At 42.2% G+C, this 15,193-nt stretch overlaps 1 protein-coding gene and 1 long non-coding RNA gene across 7 annotated transcripts in view; both read left to right on the forward strand.

Annotated features, from left to right (window-relative positions):
• The window catches only part of UNK (unk zinc finger), a 67,488-nt gene that overhangs the window by 281 nt on the left and 52,014 nt on the right, over window positions 1-15,193 (forward strand). The gene's annotated exons all lie outside the window — the stretch shown is intronic.
• Window positions 32-8,456, forward strand: LOC142069041 (uncharacterized). Its single transcript, XR_012664911.1, has 2 exons — window positions 32-4,789; window positions 8,171-8,456. It is a non-coding gene; the product is annotated as an uncharacterized LOC142069041 (long non-coding RNA).

A 15,193-nucleotide genomic window follows, 5' to 3' on the forward strand; every position in this document is an offset into this window, starting at 1 on the left:
CCCGCGCGCCACACACGCCTGACGTCAGCGGGCAGCGTGCGGCACGCGCGCACGGAGACCAACAGCCCGCCCGGCACCGGCTGGAACCGGCCGTGGCCGGCGCGGGCCGGTGGGATCCCGCCTTAGGGGAGGGGGCGGGGCAGGGCAGGGATTGAAGTGACTCACCTTACCCCCACGCGCATACTCCCACACGCACTGACCATGATGCACTGGGGCCGCCCCTCTCTCCCCCCCCCCCAGCCTTGCCTCCGGGGTTCTCGGGGTCTCCTTTGTACCCCCTTTATCAGGTTGTTTTTCCCCCCAGTGAGGCTGCCTGGCTCCTTTCCACATGGTGGGGTTGTTGTTGCAGAGTGGGTCACCCCCAGCAGAAGGGTGGGCCACCCCCATTTTGAGTCTGTTTCCCTCCCCCACCCCCTAGCTTCTCTTGGCTGGGTGCATCTGCTCTAATTGGAATACATTGCCTTTCCCCCCACCTCAGGAGGGTGTGTTGGCCCTAAGGCCTGAGCACATCAGTCCTTTGCCCCCATCCTTGGTGTGGGTGACTCTTGTGTTGAGCATGTCCGTCCATGTGTTGTGCCTCCCCTGCCTCACGAACACATTCATGACAAATAATGCTTGGACAGGTCACATGCCCAGCAACTAGGGACAGGCCCCATGGCCGGTCATATATTCACATGTGGACCTGTGAAGGAGACATCACTAAGGGTTTTCTCACACGCCCATGAGGAAAACATTTAGAAGGTCTAGGTTCCCACCCCCATCAGAGAACTGTCATTACACCTTTCTATGGAAATACCAGAAGGCCATGTTGCACGCACATACCCCTGAGGGAAACCTTACTAGAGCACGTCACGTGCGGAATTCCTCATTAGAACATATCTCGCCCGCATGCCCCGAAGGAACTGTCACTTGAATGTTTTGCACGTGCACATGTGGGAAAGATCACTGGTGTGTCACAGCCCCATCCATATGTGGCAAATGTTACACAAGTGTCTCCTTCTCTTCAAGGAGCTATGGCAGAGTATGTTACTCTTCCTCCTTCCCCCCATGCTCCCATTACACTGAAGCATGACTCCTCCATGAAAGAAATATTGCTAGTGTGTAGCATCCCTCACTAGAGTGTGTTTCTCCGTGTGGGAATTATTGCTGGAGCATGTTTCCCCAAGAATACAAAAATATCATTAGTGTGTTGTTCAGTGCTCCTGGCCAGTGGTGTTCCCTTGGTGGCTGAAGTATACAGGTTGGAAGCGGTGGCAATAAAGTTCATTTTTCTTTTTTAAATAGGAAGAAGATGGAAGGGTTAAGTGGCGGGAGCATCATGGTGAGGGGAGGGTTGGTGATGGGGGCAATGAGGGTAGAAATAACTGGCAGTTCTTGGACCTCCTCTAAAAATATTAGACTGGAACTGTGCCCTGTGAAGAAAATATCCCTGAATTGTGTCACCCTTCTCTTTAGGGTGCGTCGGCTTCTAGAAGGAAAAATCATCAGAACAAATTACCCATATCACTAGTGTGTGTAACGGTGGACTTTTTCTTGCTAGAAAATAATAGTTTGCATTTCTGTAGCTCCTTTTATTCACTGAACCTAATGTGTTTTACAAGCACTGTATCACACAACACTCACGCCTGTTACACTGGAGTAAATTTAGGTATACCAGGGTTAAGTAATCTGCCTGCAAGAAATCACAAAGTCAGTCTGTAACAGATCTGGGAATAGAATTTAGGAGTCCTAACTCACAGTCACCTCCAATAACCACTAATCTCAATTTCCCAACTGTAGTCTTCAGGGCACTTGCTGGGTGATTTACAGAGAGCTGCTTGGCCATATTGTGCTGGCTCTCCATATTACCAGCCACTTCAACAGATGTAGATCTTAGAATCTTTTGAATGTACTGCAAATAAAGAGAATCTAGCTTAGCTCTCTCTGTTAGGACCACAGCTAGAAAGGTGGAGGAGAGGAAACAGGAGCTGTTCTTGGGGACTGAAGGTCACCAGTGGGAGTGAAACTATCAGTCATGAGTGGGAGGGGAATGTCCGCATGAAAAAGAAATTAGGTAGCTAGATGGTTATGTCTGATATAGCATGGGGAGAAGCAGACCACATGGTTCTTAAGCATACCCACAAAAGTTGGGGAAAAGGGAACAAGTCAGCAAGAAATCACGTGCAGTGGAAGAGAAACCAGGCAACAGGAAAATTGGAGGGGAGAGGAGAAGGGGACCAAGTGGTAGAGAAGAATGGGGAAGGGGAATGGAAACAACAAAATAGAGAAAAATTTGTGTGATTAACTTTTTTCAAAGAGGACAAAAACACTTGCATGAAAGGCAGCTAAAAATATTTCTATATATCCATGAAAGCAATTGCTGTAGTTACCACAGGAATGTTGAGGTGACCTGCATGCTTGCAGGATGAGAAGGGAAGTGTGTGTGAAACTACCTCTTAAGATGTGATTCGTACTATAAGAAGCTTGAAAATTTATAAACTAGAGCACATCACGTCATAAACTCTTTTTATAATATATGGGAACCTATTTTGATTGCTCTTTGTTATGTGAACATGCTATAACATTGAAATCTCTCCTTGCACTTTTTTTGTTCTTTTTGGTTTTGTTTCAGTAAAAGGACGTTACGGTCACAAATTGTAAATTCAAATAGAATTAATTATCCACATCCTGTGCTGTCCTCTGGGAATGGGGGCGATACAGGAAATCTCTGTCTTAAAGAATTTTGGTTGTGTTTATTAGGAAATGTTCCGATTTCCTTATTGGTATTTTCTCAAATGTTGGCAGTATTGATATGTAATCTAATTTACTTTGAACTGTGGTTCCATATCTGGAATGGAGCTCCTCTTTATTTGCTCTAGAACAACAGCGAAAGGAAACATGAAACAACAATTGTTGCTAATACACACCTTTTGCTCTGCTCCTTTTGTTAGTGGACCAAGAGCCTTATAAAATCTTAGCTTTGACATTAGTGGCAATTGTAACACGTAGCTGGAAGTGAAGTACATTAGTACATTGTTACGTGTGCCAACGTTCCCTATTTGAGTGAGAGATCTCATGGTTTTCCCCTGGGGATTTATTTTCTTATTCAAATCTCTTAATTTTGGAAATTGCAGAATTCAGATGAATAGTAATTTTAGAAGTACCCCACTGTTTTTAAGTTCTCTCTGGGTTTATTGAATTAGCCGATGGTTCCTTGTGATCCTGCTTTAATTGCAAGAGTACGGTGATGTCATTAAGATACCCAAACAAGGCTTCAGGTTTCTGCAGGCTGGCTGGATGTGTTGTTACAATGAAGTGTTTCATGTAACATCTTTGTTGGTCAGGCTTTAGGTTACCATTAACAGAAGGAAAAATACTTTTCATGTGTTCTGCCAAACCTCAATCAAATATTTTAAATAGTTTATGGAAATACCTGTGTGTTTTGCATTATTTCACATTGTTTCTTATGTTTAACTGGTATAATTATCGTCTTAGGTACCCACAATCTGCAAATCAGAATAGAGGTTGGGTTCGAAGAAACTAAAGCAAGTGATCAATTGTGTTAGAAAACCAATCGTCATGTAGTCGCAAAAAGAAAAGGAGTACTTGTGGCACCTTAGAGACTAACCAATTTATTTGAGCATGAGCTTTCGTGAGCTACAGCTCACTTCATGTAGTGAAGATTTTGTTTTGACTTAGTCAGCCTAGTCCATCTGGATGTTATTGAGCTCTGTTTAACTGTGTGATAAGGGTTGTGGACTTGTTTATCCCTCTTGTGAAGTCCAGAAAAGTGAAAATGGAGTGATACTTTCTTCTGCACATGTTCTCACCTGAGTGTCAGATTGTTTGAGAACTTTGCAGAAAGCCAAACATTCAGATGTGGGTGAGATTTGATGAGATTCGTGAATGTATCCATTCTAGTGTGCTCACATTTATTTTGAACAGTAACCCCTTTTCCCATCCTACTTCCCCAGAGAACACCTTGGTTCAGGCCCAGGTGATCTAAATATTTTCTAGCTGAGTTATGAACCCTTTGGGGCATAGATTGTGGGTATATTTTCACTGCAGAGTTAACACACATTATCTACACTCGAGGTACTCCCTTCAAGTTAGCCTTGATCAAGTGCAGCACTGCAAAATAACACTGGTGTGTTATTTTGTGCTATGGACAAGCTGCTCTGTCCATACTGGGGCTACACTCGCTTGTGAGTGACACTAAGACTTCTGGGAGCATATCCCATGTTTCTTATTACTAAGTAAGCTGATTGCACTATGAATTGTTTTGCAGTGTATTGTGGGACAACTAGTCTGCCCTTGCTGGCTCACAAGGGGATTGGGGGAAGGCACTAGCTGGATAACTAGCACCACTCAAGGAATGCTAGCCTGCATCCGCTTTGCATACCGGTTGTGTGAGAAGTTAATGCCTACATTAAAAGCATCACTGCACTCGATTTAACGGTTTTTATATGTGGATGGGAGTTGAGTTAGGTGCAACCAAGATATGCCCGGTGCTTTTGCATGTATTTGCACAGTGCCCAGCACAATGGGTTCCCAATGGGTGCTACTGCTATATAAATATTATATCATAATAAGAAATCTGATCCCACTATTTTTATGTGGGTTTGGAATTCCTTTGAACAGTTTAGCAAACAATCTTATGTTTATATTCTTACTCATAAATAATCACATTTTCATTTTTTTACAAGCATGCCATTAAAATAATTTTTTGAAAAAAAGTCTGAAGTGTTTGCGGTTCCTGAGCCCTTAAGATTTAAGACCACAACTCTTATCATTGAGCAGAGATGACCAGGTGAATATGCTGTGTAAATAGTTCTGACTTTATATGCACAAACTGTCTGTTTCTGAAAATATGATTAAAAATCAACAGTGCGTTAGATTTATACTTTCAGTGAAGTTATTACCTGCAGTGGACTTCACACCCTTTAGTCTTCTCCTATAAGTGGGTCTACTTTTTAGGTCACCCTTTCAGTATGACCAGAAATGTTCTTTACTTATAAGCAGTTTGTTTAAAATTGTTTAATTTTATTTTTTTCAAAAGTTACCTTATATACTCTTAAAACAAACAGATCTCTAAAAATAATATTTATTATTATTATTTATATTATATATATTAATTATTATAATTATAATAATTATTTATTAAAAATAATAAATGATTGGCCTAATTCAGTTCTGTTATACTGGTTACTCCCTTTAAATCAATACAGTTACTTTGGATTTATGCTTGTGTAACAGCAGAATTTGGCCACATTTAAAAAGAGACAGGTACATTTTAAAGACAGCTTGCAACTCACTAATAACTCTTGAGATACCTGGAAGAAACCAAAATACCTATTGTTATAAAATTTAAAACAAGGAACTGCTACTCTCTGCTGTATTGTGTTGTCTGTAAATGTCTATTTACATTATTGGGCAAGTACAGGCTGGTTTATTGGCTGACTGAACCGCCTTGAAAGCAATTCCATCATGTATTGTTATTAGGAAGTGTGAACTGTAACAGGGAGGTGAAAATGTGAAGTACTGGAGCAGTTGCAAGAAATGTAGCATTCACAATGTGTGTTTACTATAGAAAATGGTTACAGAGACAAGCTGGAAACCAGTAGTTTCTTGACCATATACTCACAGACTTTAAATATAATTAGGTGGTTTTGGTTTGTTTGTTTGTTTTTGGGGTGGGGGGATGTTTAATGTTTTAGGCCTTGATCCTGCATTGGGATTGAAGTCATTGGGGCTCCATGCAGGGCAGAGGTTCCCAAACTAGGTTAGCAGCTTGTTCAGAGTAAGCCCCTGGCGGGCCACGAGATGTTTTGTTTACCTGAGCGTCTGCAGGTACGGCCGCTCGCAGCTCCCAGTGGCCACGGTTTCGCTGTTCCCGGCCAGTGGGAGGTGCGGGAAGTGGCGCCATCACTTTGGCTGGGAATGGCAAACTATGGCCACTGGGAGCCGCGAGCGGCCGTACCTCTGGACAGTCAGGTAAACAAAGCATCTCGCGGCCCACCAGGGGCTTACCCTGAACAAGCCGCGAACCAAGTTTGGGAACCCCTGATGCAGGGGAACTTCTGTGTCTTGCTGAGCTCCATTGATTTATGCTTTACTTGTATGCAGCTCCATTGACTTAAAACACAATATGTGATTGGGGCCTTTGTTTGGAAGACTCTAGTTTTCAGAAGATTGACTGATCAATTTTGTCCTTTTGGAAGTCATGTCAACATCTCAAAATTGTCAGAGAATTCACATCATGGTGACCGTTGTGTAGAATATGAACTAGTGCTTGCAGATGACGGAAGTTCCATTTCAGGAAGGATTTCAAGATGTTTAAACTTGGCTTCATTCTGAATAGGAATGAAAACTGAAATTTTTGAAATTCTCCATGAAGGAAAATTCTGGGGAAAAAAAACTTGTTTTGGGTTGATCAAAACATTTTGTTTTGACAAAATTAAAATATTGTTTTTCATTTCTATTTCAGTTTTTTTTACTTTTCTGTTATATAATGCAAAAGTAAAAATTAGAAAAAAAAGTTGTGAAACTCAAAAAAAAAAAAAAGTTTTATTAAAAAAATGTCAAAACAGGACTTTTTGACATTGCCAGGACTTTTGTTTTCAGTTTTCTTCCAAAATTAAATTCCAGCAAAATTGGCTCCATTTCAAGAAGCTTTTCAGTTTCAACAGAACTGTGTATTCAGATGGAAATGGTTCTATCAATGTTTTTCTGACCAGCTCTAGTACAGAATTACTCTTCTTATTATACCCCTTGTAGAGTGAAGGCCAAATTTTATTGTAAAGTTTTGCTCATTCTGAATTGTGTGTGTATCTCTCCAGCAAATGTAATCCCCCAGCATTTTAGAAAACTTGATAATACTTCAGTCTGCTCTTGGTTCTATGTATGCCATCAACTAACTTCCAGTCAGAATGTTTCTCTGTATAGACTTTTGACTTAACCTGGCCAGTTTTTAATCCTAGGCAATACAAAATTTTTACAAGACTAGCTTCCCAAAAGCAATTTTATGTGGGGATGTAATAGTAGCTTCATAAATTAAGATTTTTCAAAGAAACTAGCTGGAATATGTATGTAAATTATAGAAAGCCACAGGGCAGATTTTTAAAGGAGTTCTTGCCAATTGGAGCAATAATGTTCAAATTATTTCTTTAAATTAATTTTCTAATGCACAGTTGTATATAAACAGGACATATTGACATCCAAGTCACATTGAAACCATTGGCACCCTAATCTGTAGTGCTTTAGGTGCATGTATTCACAAAATGCTCCGTGCAGTCCTGCTTCACACGCACAGATCCCATCAACTAGAACTCCATCCTCTAGTCCCAATCTGAATTCATGTCTGATTCCTATCCTAGCAGGCTATGGAAGATATGGAATTTCCTAACTGCCTTGCCCTGTTCCCTTCTTAGGAACTTGTTTTTGTTTTCAGGTATCAGGAGAAGTGGGGAGGTTGCTACAGTCTGGTACTTTCCCAAACTTTCTTTGTGTAGTTGAACAGTACTAAAATAGTTAACACTGTTGACATTTAAAGTATCACAGTCAGAGTTAACATCCCCTTGAAATGAAAAGGAGCAATTTACACTTTTCTTAGCGCTGTGGTTTCAAGCTGTCTTCTGCAGACATCACTGCCTCACTTGGTTCACATTTCTAAGATTATTTTTGCAACAATAAAAGCTCTAGTCTTAATTTGTTTTTTAAAAAGAAGAAATCATAAAATCTGAAGCACAGTGGTGCAGATAAAAGTATTGGTTTGCTGAGCAACAGCAAAGTGGCCTAGTTTTTAACCTTTTTGAAAAGAGTCACAGATCACCAAAAACTATTGAATAGAATGCGCTTTTTACTGGTACCTGTAGGATGGGAACCTACACAAGTTTCAGGAAGGAGCTTCTTAGAGCCCTGCAAAAATCTAGGGCCAGCACTTGGTATCGTGATGAGCAAAACTACTAACAAAATTTTGTAGAGCTCACTGATTTATTAAGATTATAATTAATGGGTTTATTTTTCAATCCTTTTGTGCCCATAACTCCCATTAAGGTCAGTAGGCATTACACACATACAGAGGGGAGAATAGATTCCCAAGATAGTACCTGATGATTAATTACAAAAGAATCTGAATTTATTATGAAGTCAAGATTATTTTACTGGTTGGTTCTTTTTCTTTTTGATCCAGCTATATTACATACTAAAGACGGCTGTCCATCAATCCATATCCATACACTAGAAGAGCTGTCTTTTCTTGCAGCATTCAAAGGACTGTGAGATATCGGTAAAAGCACTTGGATTACCATCACAACAGAGAAAACCCTGGGTGAACACTCTAGAGCATGATACACAATCTTTGCAGCATAAAATACCACACTGGCAACTTTCAATGATCATGAGGGCCACACCTAATTTGTATATACATTTATATACTATTTTAATCTGAAATAAACGCAAACTTTTGTTATCGAGTGCTGGAAGTGTCCACTATGCTTTATAAAAACACAAAGTATGATTTGTGGGTTGCAGGGAAATGAATATCAATTGAAAGACTGGCACTGCTTCTCTAAAACCATCTTATTGATGTCTGGCTTTATCTTTGTGTTGGCCATGTGTGATACAAAATGCAGGTTCATATCTGATGGGTAATCACAGTGTTTTGATTGAAATTCACAGTAGAAAATATCTGTTCACAACTGTACACCTGTCCAAAGAAGCTACCACAAATCTGACATTCAGCAGGCAAAGTAACAAATTAATACATTTCCTTCACAAAACTCGGATTAGACTGGATTGGAGCATTGTAAATCAATCATTTCTCGTGGAACTTTTATCCTCTTCTGGTTCAGTTGAGTATGATCTGGTCTGCAAACAATTTATAAATTATCTATCTATTTTGTTTGGGAGGGAGTCTCTGAATCATTGGCCAAAATACTCTTGAAGATTCTTTGTCTGTTCATCATAGGGATGATTATTGGTCTTGTATTTCTTGAGAATTTGTTGGTAAATTAGAGAGTGAGAAAGGTTGGTCTACTTACTGTAAATGTCTGTAAAATAGTTTGTAGCTGAAAACCAGTCTGTGCTTTGCCACAGCTCAGTAATAAGTATCTGAAAACAATATTTATTTGAGGTGGCCTCTGCAAATTCCCACATATGGGATACTGAGCTTTGGAACTTTTGGAGAGCAGAAGAAGTGACATAGTGGTTAACACACTTGTGCCTAGCCTATACCAGCTATGTTGGTGCTAAACCAGTAGTGGGAGAATTGCTGTGTAGAAAGATATATTGGAACCAGGGATCATGATTTACACAACACAGACCTATATGGTCTTTTTCAGCTGGTCTTTACTAGACCTTTTTACCTTGAACAAATTGATTTAGTACCTGAAGTTAACTGGTAATATGTTTATGAAGGCCAGTAGGCACTCCCCACATGTTTGATCCAGGCTACAAATATTTAGGGAAAGAACAAACATCTGTAGTCTGGATCCAATTAACTTGAGGTAAAAAATAGTCCAGTGTAAACACACCTTTAACAACCATACTAGAGGAGCATGTTAGCTGGATATTTCTGCTAAACCATCAGCAGTAAAATAGTTAATGATGTTGACATTTAAACTGGTGTTCAGATATCATGATGATAAGCAAGAGATAAACTCTAGATAGATAAAATTTTTGTGATTAAGTTTCAGAGTTTACCTATCGTTGAGATGAACGGGTGCCATTCAGACCTCAACAAGAGGCTATGTCTTCAGTATTGGCCAGGTTTTCACCAAGAGCTGGTCTACACTGAAAATTTACATTGGCATAGCTACATCTTATACCCCTGAGAGATATAGTTAAGCCAATTTAAGTCCCCATATAGACAGTGCTAGTTGACAGAAGAATTCTTCCATCAACCTAACTACCGCCCTCAGCAAGGTGGATTACCTTTGCAGACCGGAGAACCCTTCCTGTTGCTGTAGCAAGGGCTTGTCAACACTTAAACGCTACAGCAACACAGCTACGCCATTGCAGCTGGACTGCTGTAGCACTTCAGTGTAGCCACTAGCTACACTGACGGGAGGCATTCTCCCGTTGGCATAGGTAATCCACTTCGCCAAGAGTTAGTAGCTAGGTCAAAGTAAAAATTCTTCCATCCACCTGGTGCTGTCTACGTGGGGACTTAGGTTGGTTTAACTGCACTGGGCAGAAGCATGGATTTTTCAGATACCGACTGACATAACTAAGCTGACCTAATTTTCTAGTGTAGACCAGGCCTTACTGTCCAGTTCATAGGCTCAAAAGGGTCCCAAAGCATCTGTGACATCTGTGACATTTCAGCTAAACGTTCTGCAGTCTAAAGTGAGGGCCAACAACAGGTTCCTCTAGATTGGGAAAATAAGTCATATTTGAAAACATGGTAACTAATGTTATTTTAAGCATAAGTTTGCTTTTATTGTAGACAGGTCAAGTCATGTTTAAAAACCTGTTAGTTAGGGTTAACCACAACCAACTAACTCATTTTAAAACACTATATGCCCTGCCTAAATTAGGTGCCAAGTTGTACTTAAAATCATGTTAGTTAATATGTACTCAGACATTGTTAGATTGGGCAAAATAAGTCAAACCGAAAGAAACCAAAAGGCAGACTACATGTGGGGTTTTGGCTTGTTCACAACAGCTTGTAAAGACACTTCTGCTCTGAAATATAACATTGCAGCTATGGGCTAATCCAGGGGTCTCAAACACGTGGCCCGCAGGCCACATGCGACTCGTGGAGTTATTTGCTGCGGCCCGCCAAGCTCCCCGTGCCCCTCCACCCCCCCGGAGTTATTTCCTGCGGCCGCCAAGCTCCCCTCACCCACCGCCCTCCCTCCGCCCAGCGCGCCGCGTCCCTGCTCCTCTTCCTATCTCCAGGCACTTCCCGGGAGGGAGGGAGGAGGAGTGGGGAGCCACGTGCTCAGGGGAAGAGGTGGAGAAGAGGCAGGACAGGGGTGGGGATTTGGGGAAGGGATTGGAATAGGGGCAGGGAAGGGTGGGAAGAGGCGAGGCAGGGGAAGGGCCTCATGGAGAGGGCAGAGTTGGGGTGGGGACTTTGGGGAAGGGGTTGGAATGGGAGCTGGGAAGGGGTGGGGCCTCATGGAAGAAGTGGAGTGGGGGCAGGGCCGGGGCAGCAGAGGGGAGGGCTTTTGTACCTTTATATGAAAAGGTGTCAGGGATGTGGCCCTTGGGCCAGTGTACTAGTCCTCATGTGGCCCTCTTGGTGATTTGAGTTTGAGATCCCTGGGCTAATCTATGCACAGACTTGCACTGGTTTAGTTAAACTGGTATAGTTAAAACAGGGCAAACCCTTGCGAAAACACTCTTAGATCTGTATAAAAATTATTATATTGGAGCTTGGCCATGTAACTTTCAAGCTTAACCAATATGTCAGATTTAAATAAATTTTAGAATGCCCCCACACAAAGTTGCACCAATTTTAACTAAGTTGGTTTAAAATTGTGCAGTTAAACCAGTGCAACTTTGTACGTAGGGCAGGCCTATAGAAGGTGTACACTGTGAACATGAACTTTCTTCCATTGATACCCTATAGGCCCTGACTTCAGTGCAACTTTAACCCAAGTTTAGCCAGCCAGGCCTGTGTTTATGGGAAAAGTAAGCGTGGTTTTCAGTTGAGTTAGCATAGCATGATTGAAAAACACATCTTTTTTGCCCATCAGTATAAAGTTTGGAAGGATGGTTGGCTGTGAACATGATTTGTGCCCCCACAAAATATGGTCAGAACTTGGCTAGTAACAATGGAAGTGAACAGTGTTTTGCCCTTGCCAATGGCTTTTGTTGGCCTGTGACTGTCTTCCTGTAAGGATTTTGGCACCTTTTTTTAGGGTTTTGGGTTTTTTTCTTTTTCAGTATAGACCATCCCTCTCTCCCCCCACAACCGTACCTATGTAACTGTGTTGGTTGGTCCTCCTTCCTCCTAGCTGTCTGTGAAATAGGACATCCCAGAACATGTTGCCACACATGGTATTGTTGCCACTTTGTGTGTATGTCCTACAGGTATTCTGTCATCTGCTGAAGCATTATGGTATATCTGCACACATTTCCCCAGAATGCACAAGTATAAATACAGGCACCATAGGTGGTATGGAGGCACAAACTGATGATTGTATTATGAAGAAATCTGCTTTGCGGACACAGCCATGTTTGTTGTAAACAGTTCAGACAGCAGCATCACAAATGTTTCAAAAACAGTGTGGCAGACAGTCCTTACTGTAGGTGTGGTCAGCAGTTATCCGTGCATGCAATTTGAAATGTGTGTAGCTGAAGACTTAGCTGGGACAAAATACATCTGTAACACTGTAAATGACTGTTTTTAAATGTTTTCCTTACTGGGAGTGAATCTAGGTCTGAAGATCTGGTTAATGGACAGAACTTTGAGTGCACATCAGTATGAGCCATGGCTTTAACTAGGGCCCTACCAAATTCATGGTCCATTTTGGTCAATTTCATGGTCATGGGATTTTAAAAATCGTAAATTTCATGATTTCAGCTATTTAAATCTGAAATTTCACGGTGTTGTAATTGTAGGGGTCCTGACCCAAAAAGGAGTTGTGGGAGGGTCACAAGGTTATTGTAGCGGGGGGGTTGGTACTGCTACCCTTACTTCTGGGCTTCTGCTGGTGGTAGTTCTGCCTTCAGAGCTGGGCAGCTGCAGAGCAATGGCTGCTGGCCGGGAGCCCAGCTCTGAAGGCAGAGCCGCCACCACCAGCAGTGCAGAAGTAAGGATGGCATGGTATGGTATTGCCCCCTTATGTCTGTGCTGCTGCCTGCAGAGCTGAGCCCTTCGTCAGCAGCTGCCACTCTCCGGCTGCCCAGCTCTGAAGGAAGCAGTGCAGAAGGAAGGGTGGCATGGTATGGTATTGCCATCCTTACTTCTGCATTGCTGCTGGCGGGGTGCAGCCTTCAGAGCTGGGCACCCAGCCAACAGATGCTGCTCTCCGGCTGCCCAGCTCTGAAGGCTGCGCAGTAGTAAGGGTGGCAATACCGTGAGCCACCTAAAATAACCTTGTGACCCCCCCCCTTGCAACTCCCTTTTTGGTCAGGACCCCCAATTTGAGAAACGCTGGTCTTCCCTGTGAAATTGGCATAGAATAGGGTAAAAGCACACAAAAGACCAGATTCCCAGGAGGAGACCAGATTTCACGGTCCGTGACGTGTTTTTAATGGCCGTGAATTTGGTAGGACCCTATCTATAACTTTACTCAAAAACAGAAAGTGGAGTATGTACTTGTCTGTCTTCAACTGTGACATAATCACTTGAAAATACTAGATGTGTACTTCCATCTCCTTTAAAATTGTGGGAGAATATGGTGCTCATGAAAATAAGAAGCAGGTGCTAAATGTGAGAGACACTTCTTTCAAGATCTGTAACGCCTTGAAATTTCCCTTATTATAAGCTCCGACACAGCTTTACCAGTATACCTAACGCTTCGCGTGGCCTTGGACATGTCACTTGACCCATCTGTCCCTCAGATTCTCAGTCAATAAAGTGGTAGTACTAGACTGCTGTTATCAGACAGAGGAATTGAGAGGTTAAATTAATTGATCTGTGATGTACTTTGAGATCTTAAAATGGAGGTACTTTACAAGGCCAAAATATTTTCATTGAACGTCCTGTTCTTCTATACCTGGGACCTTCTTGAGCAGAGTCTTGTGAAATCTGGCAATTTGCATGGTAGATTTTTGTAGACCCTTAGACTGGCAGTATTGTCAAGAGTTGGTGGAGGAGGGGAAATATAACAGCTCTGAAATCACATAGCACTGTTTGCAGTGTGACCTCTTTTCAGTTGGTGGTTCAATTTATTTAGAAGATAAAGAAGATACTGAGGCATGTGAAGGCTGTAATCTTGACAGATGCAAGCTCAATGGACTCTCTTTTCTCACACTTCTTCCCCCTCCCATCCTGCATTCATAGTTTGCCTCTTGTTTTCATAACATGATCCATTTAATTTTCTTCTAGTTTAAATGCTGTATAATCTTTTCAAGAGTTTCAAAACTGTCCCTATCTGTGGGGGACATGGGGAAGAAAATTGGCTAATGCTTATATATATTTCAATAAGAAAGGATACATTTGTATTTTGTGTAAGGAAGATGTGTGGAAGAGGGAGAATTCAAAGGCAGTTCTTGGTCTGCTGCAAAATGGAAAGGTCTGGCTCACTATGGTTGGTTGTATGGGAAAGGACCACTATTTTCAGATTTAGGGGGAGTCCAAAAATAGAATTTCTTGCAAGACTGTAACTGTTTCAGCAAGATTGTTTTGTGTAATGTCTCCCTGCCAACACATTTGCACCAATTAAGAACTAACGTGCCTGTTGCAGTGAGGCCACAGAGGAATATGAGAAAGAAAACAGTGATGCTGTGTCTACAAGCAGTAGAAATTGAGGGGGAATACTAGCAAAATCTGCACAGGACTTTCCTTCAAATCATGATGAAAGCCAGCCAGATTTTTGCCAAAAACTTTTTGTCATTTGGCTTTCAACTCTGTTGGCCCTGTAGCCTCTATTTTAATACCAGTTTGCACCATAAAAACACTTGGTTTCAAACCAGTGCAAGTCACTTTTTATGCTACACTTCTCGTGCTAGTCTACACTAGAGGTTTTTCCTAGTATAACTACACTAACGCAAAAAACCCTGTGTAGCTGAGGCACCTTGTAGCTGACAATACTGTATATCTCATTCTTGCTCTAATTTTTGTAGACAGTGTTTTAGCAAGGATTAGTCAGATAATTTATCTAATGACCAGGCTTTCTCTCTAGCACAATATTGCAGAAGACCCAGCCTCTGTTCTCTAGTATTCTGTTCCCTAGTGTCTTTGCAGGAGCTGAAAGAATTTTGATTAGGAGGAGTATAGGACAGGGGTGGGCAAACTTTTTGGCCCAAGGGCCACATCTAGGTGCAAAACTGTATGGAGGGCCGGGAAGGGAAGGCTATGCCTCCCCAAACAGCCTAGCTTCCCGCCCCCCGACTGACCCCCTCAGAAATCCCCACCCATCCAACCCTCCCCCCGCTCCTTGTCCCCTGACCGCCCCCTCCTGGGACCCCCACCCATAACCGCCCCTGGGACCCCCCCATCTAACCCCGTCCCCATTCCCTGTCCCATGCCCGCCCCACAGAACCTCTGCCCCATCCAACCGCCACCTGCTGCCTGTCCCCTGACTGCCCCCTGGGA

The sequence above is a fragment of the Caretta caretta genome, chromosome 14, assembly GCF_965140235.1.
Source record: "Caretta caretta isolate rCarCar2 chromosome 14, rCarCar1.hap1, whole genome shotgun sequence".
Classification (NCBI taxonomy): Eukaryota; Metazoa; Chordata; order Testudines; family Cheloniidae; genus Caretta; species Caretta caretta.